Genomic DNA, 18740 nt, shown 5'->3' on the forward strand with positions numbered 1-18740 from the left:
CCTGCTGCTCTGGCACAACAGGCACAGCCAGGGTGTCCACTCTGCTCTCATATCCACCAGCAGATGCTTGACCAGCAGTTAAGAATTACCAGCTGCCTCTTGCTTACCAGCTGTTGGCAGGGAGCGTTCCCTCTCCCAGATAGTTTTCTCTCTCTAATGTTTGGCCTGCTGTGCCCCAGGGATGTAAACTGCCGTGGGACTTTGCCTGGGAGAAAGACATCAGTGTTTGTGCAGAGTGCAGCAAAGCAGTGTCTTTATGCAGGTTTCTGACAGGGTCAGAGTGGGATTTCTAATTCCTGCAGCAGTGAAATAAGCAGGTGTGTGATGTGCGTGACTGTCTCTAAAAACAAATTGTTTCTAGCTGATGTCAACCCCATTAGTTCTTACTGTGCTCTGGTGTCTGCTGTAATTAGTTGTTACTTCTGCCTTGTGCTGTTCCCCAGGAAGCGTGGCACTGTTGAGGGAATCAAATGTTGTTTCTGCATTTAGAATAAGATAAGAATATTTTATTTCAAGGTCTCATTATATAAGTGAAGCAGTTTGTAGTTATTAGGTAGAAGTTATTAGGTACAAAGACTGCAGCTCCTGTCTGTCCAGCTGTCTGAAATAGAACTAACAATATGCCTGTATAAACTAGCAACAATGTATGTTTTAGTGTTTTGTTGTACGCATTGTAAAAATATACAAGTCGTGACATACCTAAGGATGTGCCTGAAGAGATATCGGGAAGGTCTGGAATCACCCCCCCGCCCCGGCTCTTTGTTTAACAAAGGCGTCTGGGACAGAATGGAAGAAGCTTTGAAGGAAATCAACATATCAATACGATAAGAGTACCGAGACATCTTGGAGACAGAAACAGCAGGATGGCGACTGACAAGATAACAAATTTCAGAATGTAATTAACAAATGCAAACCTCGGGTAAAATTGTAACCTGTAATACCCAACCAAAGGGGAGAGGGGAGGGGAAAACATATGGGAGAAAAGGTATAAAAACTGTAACATCATGTCTATAGGTGCGCTTCTGCCATCAGGGCGCCCGCCATTGCAATCGCGAATAAAAACTGCTTTTATCAGAGATACCGTCCTGACCAAAAATTATTGAGGATATTTCCAACACTGTTGTCCAGCAAAAGGTCTGCATAGCTCTGCAGGCTATCATGATGTTTAATAAATAATCTTCAGACAAAGTTCAGTTCCTTCTCATTCAAGCATTTTTGGAAGCCTAGTAGCGGGACTTTGCTATTTGAGGGTATGCTCCTCCTGCTTTATGAACCATTTTGTTTTGGGTTGCTGGGACCCCCCGGCCTTGCAGCCTGCAGAGCACAGAGTGCAGCCAGCACCCCCTCTGAGCAGGTGGATGTTTCCTCCCACCAGCCTGGCACTGCAGCACTGGGTGCTGGTGCTGCTGGTGCAGAATTGTGCCCCGCTCCTCCAGCAGCCCACAGCTGCTTTCTGGCTGCCTGGTCTGGGGTGGGTGCTGTCCTTGATGTGAGCCATGCTGCTTCTGCTGGCCTGTGTAACTGGAGTGGAGATTGAGGTGCACTGATTGGATAGGGGTTGCTTCAGCTGCATGGATGCCTGTGGTGATGTTAACGTCTGAATAGAGGCAGGAATTATGCAGAAAGCATAATATAAACATAACTTGCACTGGAGAGAAATAAGAGAACTCGCCATGAGGAGACTCGAGTGATCTGATTAGTGGGGAAATTGAACATTGTGCCCCTGAAGAGAGAACAGCACTATGAAAGAGATGAGAACCTGAGTACAGAGGGACACCTCCTGTGCACGGAGCTGTTTGGTTTCTCTCCCATGAAGTGCTGCTGGGCAGATTGCAGCAGCAGCTCCATGGAGATCTTCAGGGCACTGTGAGCGTGAGGAGAGCAGGAAGTTCCAAACCATGCAGTGTGTCTGAGCCAACAGCTTCAGCCTCCTGCAGGGCACCAGGAAGGGCAGCAGAGCAGCACGTGCATCAGACCACACACTGCTGTGAGTGCTGTAAGACACAACTATGCTTATGCCATGCCCTGTGTGTCTGTAAGCATGGCACAGCTGGAAGTGTGCAGGTTGAGCAGAGTGAGAGTGGCATGGGCTGTGAATCCTTGTGCTGCAGGTGGTGAGCTGGGGAGAGCCCATATGGAGGAAGGTATTTCTCTGCTGTCACACCTTTGGGTAGTTTCATTGTTCTCCCTGTTGTGTGGGTGCTGCGTGGCACACACCAGCAGTGCTGCTCAGACACTGCATGGCTGCTCTGTGCTCCTGCAGCTGGGAAGCTGGGTGCTACTGCTCCTTTAGTTTTAGGCTTTCAAAACCCTCCCTGACGCTACCTGAATGATATTGCTCGACTTTTTATACTAAAGGCACTTTAATTAAACCCCCGTCACGAAAACAATTAGACCAAATTTGCCGTACTTAACTAGTCAATAATTTAGTAGTTGGATCTCATTAATAGACTTCTCCCTGTGAGTGCTGTGAGGGTGCAGTGCTGCCAGCTGTGTGCCTCAGGAATCAATCACAGATCAATACCTTCCTTCAGCCACCCTTTCTTTCTCCTGGAATGGTGAAACTGCAAAATTTAAAAATAAGTAATGCCAACCAGCACTGCCAGGTTTGGTGCTTTGGGCATTCACTGCTGACATCCATCCTGTGGCTGGGGAGACTTCAAGGCAATGATTTGCTGAAGGAGTGCTTACAGTTCAGATTTTCTGAGTAGAGAAGGAAATAATTTGATGTTCTGTTCCTGTTTTGCAGGGTGATCTCACAGAAAGGCAGAGCATCAGTTCTGCTCAGGTTTGCTGTGTGCTGGGAGCTTTTCCTCAGTCATCAATAGAAGAAGATGTAAAGAAGGTAAGTTTATCCACTCCTTGAATTTCTTCCTAGAATTACACTGCAAGTGTTTTCAAACCACCCCATTGTTCAGACTTAAAACAAATTAGGTGTTTTTAGTTTGGGTTCCTTCCATTTTCCGACTGCTGAAAGAATATTTGACCTTTTCTTTTGTCTACAGAGAACACGCAGAACAAAAATGGCTTTAGTTTTATTATGGTAATAGCCATGTTTTAACTTCCTTTTAAATCGCGGTGTGTATGTCTGTATCAGTTCCTGTAATTTATTCTTATTCCTGATTTCCCCTAGGCATTGGAACAGTTTTTCTTTCTAACGTTCCATTGCATGAGCTGATGCTGTGGTAATAATCTGCAGCTTTATAGCACCTTTGCACTGAAATAGTCACAAATACCCAACGTGGATTTATGTCACATTGCCCATTTTTCTCCAGCAGTGTTGGATGTTTTTGGCAGCTCAGTGTATTTCCAATGGCACCAGACTATCTTCTGTGGAACCTCTCTGCACCTCAGCAGTTGTGTCTCTCAGTGGGAGTTGTGGGGTGCATGGGCGCTGCCTGGGGAGCTCTGGGGCTCTGGGTGTGCATGAACGGGTTAGAACAAAATAATCACAGCTGCTGTCAGAATGAGCAAGAGAAGTTGCTCTGTTGGTGTTTAGATGAGGGTTTTTTTGCCTCCCCATCAACTTCCATCTTGTTTCTGATGAGGAAAGGCATCTCTTTATGGCTGCTTCACACAGCACTTTCACAGTTGGGTTCATGGAACCTGTGTGTGCAGAACTCTAACCCACACTTCCCATTGAGTGTTTTCAGTTCTCCAATGGAGAAAATCATTGGTATTTAGAGGTCTACTTGGAAGTCCACAGTCCAGGTGTGACTTTAATTATTTGTGGGCACCGAGTGGTGAGTACTTGTAAAGGTTTTATTTTATTTACTTTTATTTTAATGTGTCCTTTGCAGTGTCTTGCCTTCTCTCACTGTGACAAGAGCCGTGATCCAAGAGCTGTAGATGGAAATGTAGTTCAAACCACAGCATGACCATTCAGTTGTCTGCTTATTTGTGCAAGTTGTATGATCTTTTTGCTGTTGCTTGAAAATAAAACAACAGCACAAAGAAAGCAAAAGTAGGCACCTCTGCTATTGTAAGCGAAGACAGTGAGCAACAGCACCTGTCTTTCAGGCTGCAGGCAGCACACAGAGAGCAGACGGAAAATCTCCACCATGGTATTGCTCAGTGCTGTGTTAGAAATCCATTAAAAACCTCGGCTGTGTTTGCAGAGCTCTGGAAAACAAAAATACAAACGAGCTGTGTGCCTGGAATGCACGCACAGGCTTCTGCTCTACCTCTAATGTTTCTCTCCCTGTAGCAACAGTTGTGTGTATGTGTTTCATTTCTTTTAAGCTGTTAGATGGGGACTCTGTAGTGGCTTGGCCACAGTGTATTTAAGAGATCCATTTTGCCCACAAGTAATAAATGTCAATGCAAATAGATCTTATTTAAAGGTAGAAAAGATATGTCACGTGAATGACAAGGCTCAGTAAGGGTTCTCCTCCCTTCCATGTGCCTGGATTACTTCTTACCTTCCTGCGCCTGGTTTGCATCCTTCTTAAAGGTGTAATCATACAGGTGTTGTTTTTCTCTCAGCCGGCCTGGCTGGATAGAAGTAGTCGCAATGATCTCTGCTGGAGTTAAACACTCCAAATGGTAAAGCTAGAGCAATTTTAAGGTTGCATGATAAAGGAGCAATTCTAGCAATACAGTTCTGTTATGTAGATGTGCTGTTTACCCATTGCCTCTGAAACGTTGCAGCATTTCAGTCATTTTCACTTCTTGATTTCTTTCCCTTGACTTGGATGTATATGGAGTGGAAAGTAAAGAAAGGCTGTAATGTGGTGTTTGTTATTGGAGCTCGGCTCCATTTAGCGATGTTTAACTGAAAAATGTTATGTTCCGACTGCAGAGAAGTGGAAGCTGTCAGCTCTCTGTAGGGCAGCAGGGCAGGCTGTGCTGTGCCTTGCAGCATCCCTGCTTGTGGGCCAGGAGTGGGAACACGTGCACTGCCTTCACCAAACTCAAGCAACGTACTTCTTCATGTCATTGAACCTCTTGCTTTAAACTTACAAGGTTCGTGAAGGTGTGGGGTACCTTACAGACACCATGTGTGCTCTATGTGCCCTGGTTACAGTCCCAGCCACTCAGCAGGTCTGCAGTGGGCGGAACTCCCAGCGCTGTGCTCTGTGGGATGCCCAGGGCAGGGCTGCTCCCAGGCACAAAGGCCCAACCCCTCTGGGATGAAGCTCTGACCCAAGGCTCGTCTGACAGAGCAGCTTTTAAAGTGAAGGTTTAGAGATGTAATAGGTAGGCAACTGTTTGTTCTGCATTTCGAGTGCATCATTGTGCTTTAAGTAGTGCAAATTTAGCTCCTTTAAGCCTGACCTCCTGGGGCTGAGATTTAAGTGTTTGAACTTTAGTTGAAAGGAATATATTGATTAGGCTTTGATTTAGTCATTGCTTGCTGGAAAGATGCTGGATAATGACTTCTATCCGCCCATTTTGATTTTTACTCATTGAATGGATTCCCTTCTCCTTCCCCCTTTCTTCCTCAACACTTTTCTGCCTTCAAGTCTGCAGTGCTTTAAGGAGAAATAAATGAAGAAACAGTTGTCACACTGTGAACATAATTGATTCAATAAACAACATTTTTAAGTCCCCTGGGGCGAACCTCAGCATCCTCACTTACGTCAATTAGTGCTTTATTCTGCTAAGTGAAGCACCTCTCCTTGAGATGGATAGGCCAAGGCAGTCAGCTCATTGTCTTCCAAGAGAAGCCATGAAAGATGGACTGGTTGCTGTAGACAGAAAATACCTCCTTCATTTGTTATGGACATAGGAAAGCTTCCTTTCACGGCCTATTTGTTAAAGCTAATTGTCTTTCTTCTTGGTTTTGTTTTGGTTTTTATTCTCTCTAAATGGCTCCAGTTGAGGCATCTTTTCCTTATGCTGCAGCGAATAGAGAACAGCCCGGATTAAGCCTTAGCCCTTCTCAGTTGCAGCTGACCTCCAGGCTTGCTTGTGTCTGCAAGATCTGAGCAAACTGGAGTGTTGTGGCTGGCAAATGGGTACTATTCAGCATGCAGAGCAAAGGTGTGGGCGAGGAGGGATGCTTTAGGTTTTCTTCTATACAGTGACGGTGTTTTCTTCCTTCTGCTTTTCCACCAAATGCAGAGCTGCTTGTTTTGCACTACTGAAGCTCACATTTGAATCCAAATCACAATTGAGGAGAGCCTTGCTGCAGAACACCACGTGTGGCCCTGGCATGAGAAGAGTGCTCAACAACAGCAAGACTTACCATCCTGGGATGGCTGCTCTGTGGGAAGCAGTTCAGTACGTTCAAATGGGGATGGTGAGAAGCACCTGGGGCTGAACTGCTCTGCACTGCAGCGAACCAGCACCCCAAAAGGTGCTTTAGTAACAGTTTATTGTTTCATAGATCTTCTTCCCTTCACAGATCTGTCCTTGAGAGGAAATGTTCACTCTGTGCTCCTCTGATGGTGTCTGTGACTTTGTTCAGTATTGCTTTCCTGCATCGTAGACTTAGTGACGAGTAGAGCTTCAATATTTGCAGACCCAACCACTTGCAAAGAATATGAGCGATGGCATTTCCCTTTTAAGGAGGAGCGCATCAAGGTGCAAGGAGCAGTGGCTTGGTCCCAGTAAAGCAGCAGCAGAACTGGAACACAGTGTGTGACATAACTGAGTGCCATGGGTTCACTGTGCCTGGGAACAACGTGGGAGCTGCAAAGAGTCCTTTGTCCTCTCTGGTGTTGGAAATATCCTCAATAATTTTTGGTCAGGACGGTATCTCTGATAAAAAGCAGTTTTTATTAAGCGATTGCAAGGGCGGGCGCCCTGATGGCAGAAGCACACCTATGGACATGATGTTACAGTTTTTATACCTTGTCTCCCATACATTTTCCCCTCCTGTTTCCCCTTTGATTGGGTATTCCAGGTTACACTTGTAAATTCCCGCGTTATCTTGTGTTAGTCAGTTGCCATCCCTCTGGTTTTGTTGATTTCCTTCAAAGCTTCTTTCATTCTGTCCCAGAGACCGTCGTTAAACAAAAAGCCTGGGGGGGGGAGGTGATTCCAGTCCTTCCCATATCTCTTCAGGCACATCCTCAGGTATGGCATGACTTGTAGGTTTTACAGTGTATACAACAAAACACTAAAACATACATTGTTACTAGTTTAGGCATATTAACAGGCATATTGTTAATTATTTTAACTTCTCCTCTTTGGATCCTTTATTACTCAGGACTTATTTGTCCAGCACAAAAAAACAGTAGTTCTATTTCAGACAGCTGGACAGACAGGAGCTGCAGTCTTTGTACCTATGACTTCTACCTAATAACTACAAATTGCTTCACTTATATAATGAGACCTTGAAATAAAATATTCTTATCTTATTCTAAATGCAGAAACAACATTTGATTCCCACACTGGTTCCTCTCTGAGAAGTCAGTAGTGTCTGGTGCCATCCAGGCAGCAGGTAACCTGCAGGGAGCAAGTATGGGAGCAAGAAATGCTTTTTGTCTTTAGGGTGTTACTGTGTGCTGCGGGGTTCCTCTTTCTGATGTGCAAAGTACTGAAGTTGTGTGTAAAGTCGCCATTTATCTGTACTTTTGTTCAGGATGTTAATGTAACTGAGAGGCTTCCTTAGGAGCTGTGTTGTTGACTGCCCTGTTTGAGCCGTGCTGAATGCAGCATCCATCTACAGGTGAGGAAAACTGTCCAGAATTTGTGATGCTTATTGCACTTTGTTCTTTGTGCAGCTGTACAAATAATGGCTTTTTGTCCGTTAGGTATAGCATGCAGCTTTTAGGGTGTTTTCAAGAAAAATAACCATCTACTGCAATGTTAAGCTTAATACCCCTGAGCTTCTGGACAGTGTATTAAGATAACTTTTGCGTCCTGTCTTTTGTTCTCTCATTTAATACACTGCAGTGTGGCTGTCTTAGCAAAATAAGACATTGCTTCTATCTGAAGATTTCCTGCTGGAAAATGATTTCTTCAGGGTGACTTGTGGAACAAACTCTATAACCACGCAGTAGTTTTAGAGCAGGTATGTTTCGTTCTGCCGGGTGCAGGGGGGGGGATAACTCCTTCCTGGCCTGCACACGGAAAGCAGGTAAACCTAGAGGGAAGAAGTGACCACTCCTTGTGCTGTGAATATGCACTACAATTAATTCTAGAAATTCGTTACAATATTCCACACCCATTCTATGCCCTAAATTCCACGCCTAACTAATGACCCCATCTCATTCCCATTGTTCCTGCTCAACTACTCTTACAATTTTAATAATATAACAGAATAGCCCTTTATTCAAGGGTTCTTCCACGGAGGGGAGGCTTGCTCAGCTCTGTGTATGCCCTCAGAACAAGAGCAAATGGCTGCCTGTTGTCTCCTAATAAATGTTCTTCTAAAACCAATGTTCTCTGCTTTGCAGGAGAAAACGTCTCAGTGATGTTTCCTGGGAACAACATATCTTCATCACCATCAGAACTCTATGGCCGTTATCTGATCTTCATTGGTACCATTTTACTGAGGAGGTCAGAATTTGACATGTGGAGGTGGAGGGGAAAAAGAGAAGACTAGACTGGAAATACTGACTGTGAAATTACAGAGGAAACAGTAAGCTTGGGAATGGCATCTCCTCGTGAATTTGTGCTACTGTCTTTAGAGACTGCAAGTCTGACTGCAGAATGCAGAGTACCATTGCACAAGCAGCCCTTGCTGCCATGAGGAGCCCCATGACTCTCCAGCCCATTGCTGCCTTTCCCAGGAGGCACAAGCACAGCCCATGCGCTGCTCACTGCTGTGAGATGGACTTCACTGCACCAAAGCAAAGGTCGACCTCAGCAGTGCAGTGGGGTTGTTGCTCAAGTCAGACTTGATTGTTATTTCAGCCCTGATTGTGGTGTTTGGTTGTTGTGCTCCCACCAGTGTAATTATACCCAATTGTAAAGGCATGCCTCAGTACAAGCTTTAAATTATGTATTTCTGAGTTTTTCAGGAAGTGTTTCTCTCTTGCTGTGTCTGAGCAGAGGAAGGAGGCTGCAGGGGATCAGTGAGGTGCAGGAGTGCCCAACAGAGAGCATCTCCTTTGCATTTCTGCCTCCTGTGAAACACATAATAGTTGAGGAAAAATAGAGAAGTTGAGAAAATCAGTCTTTGATCCCCCATTAGAAAGTCACCTTCTCAGATATCAGCTCTGGTCACTGGAGGATTTGTACTGTGTGCTGAATGGCAGCTGAAGTTCAGTTCTCCATTTACAGAACATTACAGAAACGCTTCTATGTCTGTCCAATACCTCACATGTTGTTTGCTGTCTTCCAGGTTTCTTTCTGCTGTACTGCATGAGACTAACATGATTCCTTTCTGAAAATCTTAGGTAGCATTAACTCTGGGTGTGATGAGGTATTCCCACAGCGCTGTGTTCATTAGTACTCTCATTGTCAGGAGACCTATGAGCTCAGTGTAGCTGAGCTGAGCAGGAATGGGCTGCCTAACAATGAATGGAACAAGAACGGTAAGAAATATGGAAGCAAAATGTTCTGCCTCCGTCCTTGCAGCTGCTTGCTGCCTCCTGCCATGGCTGGGGCTCCGTGTTCAACTCTGTTTACTGCAGCCACTCATAGATGCCCACAGACTGCACTGTGGCCACTGGCTGAGGCCTGGGGGATGCTTTGTGAGTGCTGCAGAAAGCCTGCAAGTTTTCCAACCCTTCTGTGCTTTGACATATGCACAGCCCTGTGCATCCAGAAAGATGACACATTTTGTTACACAGAGAAATGGAACAGTTGGCGGAGGAAAATAATTTCACTAGGAACAGGTTTCTGCTGTAGATATTTAATTGCAACACTGCTGGTGTCAGAGTTTGATCGGTAGCTTTGATTTGCTATTGGAAACAGAACCCACAGTGTGTTGCAGCTGCCAGCTGTGGTGCTTGTGTGGGGCTAAGACATGGCTATGCTGGAGGCTGCTGCCTGGCCCTGTCTGCTTCTGGAAAGTGATTTCTAACCCTGAGATGAGGTGGCCCGTGGGTGCAGCCCCACTCCTGCAGGGAACCCTCAGCCCTCCCTGCTGCAGCCACTCCTGCACAGCTCAGTACTCACTGTGTGCCCTGCAGTGCTGTGTCTGTGCTCCCCCCGGAGCTGGCAGCCCTGAGTACACTCTGCTGTTAAACTCTGCTAAACTCTGCTGCTCTAAACCTGCTGATTTAAAACTGCTCATTCGCAGTTATCGAGCGTGTTATTATATTTTGCTGTTTATTTCTTGTTTTGTGAATACTGTTCCGTGTTTGGCTCACCAATGATAGTGACATTTCCTTAAGAGTGGCGAGATTCAGAGCACTTTGCTATCCACCAGAGCAGCTGAGGGCCCTGGTGAGCTGTGTGTGCCATTCCCTCAGCAGCAGGGAGAGCTGGGCCTGGGGAATGGAAGCTCAGTGCTAAGGCAGGCTGTGGGGAGCAGCCAGCACCCACTGGGGTGTGCTCAGTGCCCATCAGTGTGCATTCAGCACCTGGTGCATCCCCACCAAAGTCATTGTGCCAAACTATATGAGAGCTTTGTTTGTTTTTCCCCATGAACAAATACTTGCCTTCCTACAGCCCAGAAGAACTTGATTGGCTGGGAGCCAAGAGCAGCAGACACAGGGAAGCAGCAAGCAGACAGGAGAGCAATTAAACACGGAACACTCCAAATCCATCTAGTGCCATTACGCTGTATTTTGCATTAGCTGAAGAAACAAAGTGCCCAGATTCAAATGGACTCTGTGGTGTGGTACTGATGTTTTGTGCTCTTTAGAAAAAAAGTTTTATTAGTGCTGAATGCATAGAGGACAGTATTGTCTTTTCCAGAAAGAAAAAGTTCAATTATATTTAGTATTTAGAAGGAGGTAAAGAATATATACAATGCAGTCCCTGCAGAGATCGAACAATGGTGTTTGCTCCTACGGTCCCTTTGGAGCATCTGGTGCAAAGGGCACTGCACTGGGAGGAGGATGTGGTTCAAAGTGCCACCTTGAAAAGACATGTTTGGCTGCCTTGTAAGCAGAATATGCTGTGAACATTTCTGACATTTGGAGGGGCAGCACTGTAATCACAGGTCACTGGCATCTCTTGGAGGGAAGGGGCAGCGAATGCCCTGCTTTTTGTTATCTTCCAAATGCCAGGAATATGAAACACAAATGGTCTCAATGTCAGGTGCTGGCTCCACCCTGTGCAGAAATTGCAGCTTACCCTCAGGGGTGCATGCCCCTCACACCAGGGATGTGTGACACACTTTGTTCCAGTGGGCACAGCTCAGCCCAGCTGTGCAGCTTACCTTGCTCACATTCACATCACCCGCACCCATCTCTGCTGTGTGCTCCGTGCTGGCAGTATGACAGAGCTCTTTTCTCAGCAGCACATTCTCCAGTTCCTCTACAGAGTTCCTCCAGACCCATTTCTCACTCACTTGTGCTTTGGTTCTAATCTGTTTTAATCATCAGTGTCTTCAGCCAAAGCAGGCTGGGCTCCCTTTAGCCGTCCTCTGTTACAAAAGGCAGAGCAGCCGATGCGGTGCTGGGGCTCAGTGTACTTTTCCCATTCACCCCCCTCAGAAAGCCTTGCAATACAATTAATCTGCCTTGATTGATTCATTCTCATTACCAGCCCTGAATTATTTGCAGAGGTAAATGACAGGTCTTTATTTTCTCATAGAGCTTTATCTTTTCGCAAAAAGCATCCAACAAACTTGCTAATGGAAAAGCTTTTAACCTTCCACGGCCACAGGCGATCTTTGCCCATTCCTGTTGCCATGAGACACACGAAGCTTTGAGCACCACAGTGAGCTCCCACTGCCCCCACTGAGGGAATGGGCACATCGATGGGCAGCACGAGGTGATGGGCACAGCGTGGGGAGGAACTGCTTTCTTCAAGAACTGAAAAGAACTGAAAAAGCAAAACTGTGCCCCCACTTTGGAGGCAGGGATGCACAACTGTGTGTGGCCTCACTGCCCTGGCGGGGCTGCATGGAGCCGTCAGCAGGATGGGCTCTGGGAATTTCTCCACCAAAAGAGTGGTCAGAGGTGGCACAGCTGCCCTTGGAGTGGGGAATCGCTGTCACAAAGGCATCAATGAAGAGCGCAGATGTGGCACTGGGGCACGTGGTCAGTGGGCGCAGTGGGGTGTGCTGGGGTTGGGCTTGGGGATACGAGAGGTCTTTTCCAACATTAATGATTCTATGCTTATATCTGGCAGTTCTGCCTCGGCTCTGTGGAGGAGGAACCAGTTGGTGTTGGAGGGTCCCCAGGTGCTGGTCTGGCTCTGGGCACAGCTGTGGTACTGCTGTGTCCATCCTGGCTGCTCCATGCAGGTCTACCTGGAGCACTGGAGGGGTGGGACAAAGTTTAAGCATAAGTTACAACAATCCCCACCTACTGCATTTTATTCTGTCCTTCACTCCCAGGGTGACAATTTGTCCTGCAACGATGGAACAGATGGGGGGGAAATATTAGGAAAATTAGATCAAGCTGTGGTGTAATGCCACGAGATGACTCAGTTCGATTATGGTGTAGCCTTACAAAAACAGGACGTTGGACAGAACGTACTTTATAGGAGAAGTGGTTTTTTTATACTGTTATTCCTTTCTAAAAGCTGAACAAACGCTTCCTGATCCGTGGCTGAGTGGCACTGGGCTCCTTCCTGTGGTGCTGCCAGCAGGCAGGCGCCCCATGGGAGCAGTGCCACATCCCCGCCTTCCACTGCCTGCTGTCAGCTGGATACCTCCTAAGGGTCAGTGAGAGCCACAGGCACCGTCCCAGCCCTGCTGCCCCAGTTCAGCCCTCTGTTGCCTTTCTGAGCACTTGGTGAGAAAGATGCAACTCTTAGAAAGAAGAGAAAAAGCTTCTGCAAATATTTATGCACAGAAAATCGATCAACCTGTAATGAATCTCATTATATAAAGCAATGTTTGAGTGCTACAGCTCCTGCCTCTGGCTCCACCAGGGAGTGTCTGGTGTTGGGCACAGCAGGAGGAGGCACTGCCACACAGGTGTGGGGTAGGGGGATGGTGGTGCTGCTGGGGCTGTGATGGAAGCACTTGGGGTTGTGATGGAAGCACCTGGGGCCCTGCTGGGGCTTTATTGAATTCCATTAGCACTAACAAGATGCAGATGTTGCTACTCTTAGGACTGGTTTGGCCCCAGCAGTGGCTGCAGCCCCCAGCTATGACCGCAGGTAGTAGCTCTGGAGGGGCTGGGTGGGGGGGGAGGGCAGGGGAGCAGAGTGAAGTGAAGCAGGGCCCTATGTGTATAGTCTGGGTCTCCTGCAGTGCTGTGTGTGCCCAGTCAGCAGTGCTGCTGGTATGAGGTGCACAGGAGGTGATGCTGTGGAGCAGGAGTTACTCCAGGCTGACACAAATCAAGGTTTTGTATCAGCTTATCAGCAGGCTTCCCTTCCTTTTCTTCCTGTCTTCAGCTTTTCACCTCTTTACACCTCAGGAAGGATGTCTTAAATACGACAGACCAGGCAGCAAGATGTTGTGTGAGGGCTGTGGAGGTTCTGAGTTGCTGTGCCACAAAGAAAACAAAGTGCTGGAATAAATCTTATTAACAAGTAACTGTAATGCACTTTGTTCTGAGAGTGTGGTATAGTTCTGCTACCTGTGAGCTGTGAGGGCACAGCATGGCTCAGTGCGGACATTGCAGGGCCCGTGGGTTGTTCTTCACCAGGAGGAAACCCAAAGGAAGCAGTGACAGCAATTATAATTAATAATGCAGTCTGAGGAGAGCTCTGCTACCAGAGGGGCTCTTCCTGTGTGCCAGCTGAGCATCTAGTAGAAAGAACTGCAGTTGTATTCGAAAGCACAAAGGCTTTCAAACAACTGCTGTATGCAAAAATCTGTGGGTTTCCATCAGTTATTCACATTTCTCTTTAGTCTTTGGTTTGATCGAGTGTGGTTATGGTTGTAGTATGAACTGCTGCCTGCCAGTGGCTTCTTGTTCATGGTGAGAGCAGTGAGGTCGTGGCCCTGGGGGGCACTGTGGGGCTGGGGGAGCTTGGAGTCCATTTTGGGCTCTAAGGTGATCCTGAGCCCATTGCTCACATGCAGCACATCCTTCCTCTCTGCTGGTTGCCTTCCTGCTGGGTGATGCTGTTACCTGGGAGGTTCTGTGCTGCACAGTGACCTACTTACAGCACTTTGTGAGGCACTGGGAGCACGGCCAGAGTGCCACAGCAGGCTTGTTTTCCCAAAGCTGTGCCACTGCTGTAGTGCAGGAGGAGCAGGGCCATGGGGTGCAGTGCTGGGGGGGATGGCCTGGGGCAAGCTGAGGAATTGTTGGTCCTTTATAGAAATGTGGGAGTGTATGAAAAAGCCGCTGCCTGCTCTGTAAGATCCACTCTGTGCAGTGCTGGAGGACAGAATACAGTTGCACACAGAAGATTGCTGCGTTACGGAGCCTTCTGTTGTGTTAGTGGTGCTGGTGGAGTTTGGGGATGGGGGAAAGGCAATGTGGGTATCCCCATTTCTCACGAGCAGTGGGTTGCTGGGGAGGCATTTTCACTTCTGCTTTTGCTTTTCTTTGCTATGGAAATCTGTTCCAAGACCTGCTGGAGGGACTGGGATCTCCCTGTGAGTTTTGTTGGGAGATGCTGCAGCTCTTTGCAGAGGGAGGTGCTGATGTCAATGTGGCTCTTCCAGCTCAGAGACCTGGAGGCACCCACACCTCCACTGCTCCCCATATCTGTGGAGATCCACACGGCCCTGCTTGGTGCTCCACAGCTGTTGTAAACCACCTGAAGTGCAGTGTGCAGGGCTTAGGCTCAGCACTCACACCTTTTGTGTCTTGCTATTTTCCTTTAAAAGTGAGGCGGGAGTTACACCAAATGCTGCAATTAATCCGAGCTGTTTTCTGTAGCCATCTTCGAGTGCTGCCGGAACACAAATTAGCGGTGGCTGAGGGCTGTGGTTCCAATTAGAGCACCTCCTGCTCAGGCTTCCAGGCTGCAGGTAATTCACAGCAAGTATTCGCATGCTGCAGTGTGATGGGAGGAAAGGAGGTCAGCGTGCACCTGAAATATGCCTGTTATTAGCTGCACTTCTCGGTGTTTCTGCAAAGCACAATTTAGGAACATTTTTTTCCTGAATTGCACCATCTGGAGGAAGAAAAAAATCAGTGCCGTGCTTACATGAGATCTGGTGCCTCTCACTGCTGTTTCTGCACACACGTTCTGCTGCTTCACCATGCACAGCTGTGGCTGTGGTGCAGCAGAAGTGGTCAGGTGATGCATGGTGTGTTCTGCTGCCATGCACTGCATGCTCACAGAGCTCAGCACACAGTCATGCCAGTGTCCTGCCAGCTAGAGATGCTGAGGGGAAAATCTGATTTACTTCTGTCTTCATTTATAGGCTTATGTTTCTTTTTGCCATAGACTTCGTGCTGGTAACTGCAGCAGGTGAAGGCAGCAATAGAGCTGTAGACATGCATTAGTGTTGAAGCTGAAAACAAACAACCGCAAATCCAGCCTGTGGTTGTAGCAGTGAAACACCGTGGTGCTGGCTCCTGCTGGCAGCTGCATACCCTGCTGGTGCTGCAGCATCCCCAGAATCACAGACCCTGTACAGGGCTGGGGGTCCCTGCAGTGCTCTGCAGATGGGCTCTGTGAGGTGCCCAGTGCCTCTCTTTCCTGTGGGTTCTCCAGCAGCTGCTGACTTGTTGATAGGCTACTCATGGCCATGCGTCCGTCTGAGCTGCAGGAGGCCATGAGTTTTGCCAGGCTATGCCAAATACCTCTTCTAGATGTCACTGAAATAACACTTCTGCTCCATTGCTTGGGATCTCAGCTTTGCTGGAATTGTGGATAAACCAAAGGAGGACAAAATGAGGATATGAAAACAGGCCCAGCTGGGTTGGGTCTGCATTGCGCTGGCAGAGCTGTGAGCCTGCAACCTGCTGCCCTGTGACCCCCTGGAGGCACCTCTCTGAGCTGCTGAGTCTGTGAGGAAATGCATCTTAGATTTGGACTTGCTCCTTAATGTTGCTATAGCTGAGGGCCTAGGAGATCATGAATTAAACAGCAATCCTGTCTTCATTTGTCCATTTCCCTCCATAAAGTTCCTTCTTGATGCCCCATGACTGTGTCTGTGCCCATAGGAGCATCTTTGCAGGGCAGCTCTGCAGCTGGGTTCACTCCCAGCAGTGCTGTGTGGGTTCTGCTGCATGCAGCTCCCTGCAGTGGCTGTGGGGTCATTGCCATCAGTTAGTACTGAGCCCTCTGCAGTTACCAGGGGGAGAATGGAATGTGATTGCTGAATCATAGTGAAATTTTGCAGATCTAAGATCAATCATGATGTCATCTTTCTCTGCTGAATCTGCTCTTTATTAAAAATAATAACAAACTTGGAGATGGAGCACTAATACAGCAATGCCTTGTTTTGACACTTTTGACAGTGTTTAATGAAATGCTGTCAGTGGTTATTTAATAGCTCTTAATTCAGCAACGTTTTCCAGCAGAACAGGTCTGGTGTAAACTTTCTCTGTGTGTTTGCAATTAGTGGTGCTGGCACAGAGGCACGGATCGTCTTTTAGTGCTCAGGCATATGGAAGTGGAGCTGTGAAATGTGAGCACTTTGTCAGCATCGGGCGCTGAGCAAAGAGGAAATGTTCACTTCCTTCAGAGATGAACCAAAATCAAATGCTGATGTTTTGTGCCCATTAAGTGAACATAAAGCACTGATTGGAACAGGGCAACACAACTAAGAGCAAGTCTGTCTGCTTTGTGATGTACCCCATGCCTTGACAGCTCTGGGTCAGCTTCTGCACAGGTTGGTCTTTGCTTATTGCTGTGCATGGGGACAGGAGGCACCAGCCCCAGCCAGTGCCAGAGGGAGGGCACATACAGGCAGTTATTTTTGTTTTTGTAATTCTTTTTGTTCTGTTCTGGTTCTCATGTGTGTGCTGGGCTGTGTGCTGTGGGCTGAGCAGGCAGTGGTTCTGGGGGTCCTGGCTTTGTGTGCTGTACCTGGTGTGGGGACACAGCCCTGGTGTGAGGGGCACAGGGGCTGAGATCTGCATTGCTCTGTGTGTGTGCACTGACCTGCTCTCTGAGTTCTATCTGTGCTGCATGAACTGATGTACCTCTGGGAATGTCAACAGCTTTTGATAATCTGTGTTTCTGAGGCACGATGCCAACTGTTTGGATGGAGGAGATCAGTTGGACACCTCTTGGTTTCAATTGGGCATCCTGCACATCAATATTTTTCCAGGAGAATTCAGGCTTGTTTCTTCCTTGGAAGTCAAACTTGATTCCTTCTGTTACTGGTTTGAATGTGCATTTCTTTGTGCCTTCAGAGTCTGCAGCAGGTTGAGGTGTCCCTCTCTCTCTCCCCCCAAACATAAGCCAGGGGCAGCCTGGGCACTGCAGGCACTGCACACTGCAGGTTGTAGAAGGGCTGTTCCAGTTCCCAGTGCTGAACTGAGTGATGATGGCACAGAGCTGCTCATGCTATTTAAACAGGTGATGAAAGTTTACATTAGATTTATGGAAGGCCTTGGAAGTATTACTTATCTGAGTTTCTTCAAATTGCTTCTGATATGTACATACAATTTTCTCGTGTACAAAGCTGACTGCTTTGCAGCTATCAGCTGATCATCCCATTGAGGACACAACTCCTGCTTTAATGCCTCAGCCCTGTTCTCATCTCTGCTGGTTGCTGCCATTGGCTGCTCTGTTTCAGGAGGGCCATTCAGCCTGGCTGGGCGAGTGGAGGTTCTTGAGGGCTGATCTCTGTGCTTTCTGCCCCTTTGTTGGCAGCAGCTGAAGCTGAGCCAGCAGCTGTCCATGTGGGACCCAAACTGCACACCCTGAGCAAGCTGTGGCTTTGCTCTGCTCAGTATTCTTCAGCCAGTATCACAATCTTGGGACAGTTCTCTGTTGTTTGTTCTGGGGTGAAAGAATGCAAAGGACTGGACAGATCTTTCTAAGAACAATTTTTTTTCAGGCGGTTCTTCTTAGGCAATGTGTGAGCAGCTGCTGGGTCAGCTCCTGTTGGTGCCTGGGGAGCTGCAGTGGTGGAACCCTACGGGCACTCAGCAGCACACAGCCCTGGGAGGGGTGAGCATTGCAGGGCAGAGCACCCAAATATCAGTGCCATATCTGAAGCATTGAGGTCTGTTTCATCTTCTGAAATGGAATAACAGATGTAGGGGACTTTCAAATGAATGCAGCAGCATGGAAATTTGGGGAGTGTATTTTAGAGCTTTACTAATTATAACAGTGATGGGCCTGATGGCTTTTATATGCACCAGTGATAAGGAATATAAAGATCTATGCTGCTTCATGTGGCAGTGTGGGTCGCTGCACCTTCCCTGGGCAGCAGTGTCCTATCACAGTGTGATCAGCACAGTGGAGTTTCTCTGGTGTAGATGCAATAAAACACCTCTAATTAGGGACACAATTAGTTCTGTTCATGGTACATTGTGCTCTTCATTGAATGCTCCATGAATATTTATGCTGTCATCCACAGATCAGAGTTCTAAAGCAATTTGTATTGCAGTCTGCTGTTTCATCTCCCTGCTGCCCCTCTGAGCATCCTGGAAATACCCTTACGACCTGAGAAACTGCAGGTCCTGTTCCTTCATTTCAAATGAATTTGGGTTTGCAAATATATGGACGTTACTTTGAGCTGTTCTGAAATACCAGGATAGAACTCTGCCTTCAGACAGAGCAGTTGAATAAAGGTATCACCCACCTTCCAGTTTTGGGGCTGCTTCTTTTCTTTTTCTGCTTCTCCCCCCCAGTGACCCATCAGGATGTTTGTTCTCAGCAAGATGATGTGAGGAGCAGTGAGAAAA

General features: G+C 47.4%; 1 long non-coding RNA gene across 2 annotated transcripts; it reads left to right on the forward strand.

Moving 5' to 3' along the window:
* Window positions 1-2265: 2265 nt before the first annotated feature.
* On the forward strand, window positions 2266-9211 carry LOC107320031. 2 transcript variants are annotated; one of them, XR_001558115.2, is made up of 4 exons: window positions 2266-2845; window positions 6067-7618; window positions 7846-7963; window positions 8349-9211. It is a non-coding gene; the product is annotated as an uncharacterized LOC107320031 (long non-coding RNA). The 2 variants fall into 2 exon arrangements; XR_004308940.1 differs by lacking the exon at window positions 2266-2845 and adding an exon at window positions 4386-5199.
* The last annotated feature ends 9529 nt before the right edge of the window (window positions 9212-18740 follow it).

The sequence above is a fragment of the Coturnix japonica genome, chromosome 13, assembly GCF_001577835.2.
Source record: "Coturnix japonica isolate 7356 chromosome 13, Coturnix japonica 2.1, whole genome shotgun sequence".
Classification (NCBI taxonomy): Eukaryota; Metazoa; Chordata; class Aves; order Galliformes; family Phasianidae; genus Coturnix; species Coturnix japonica.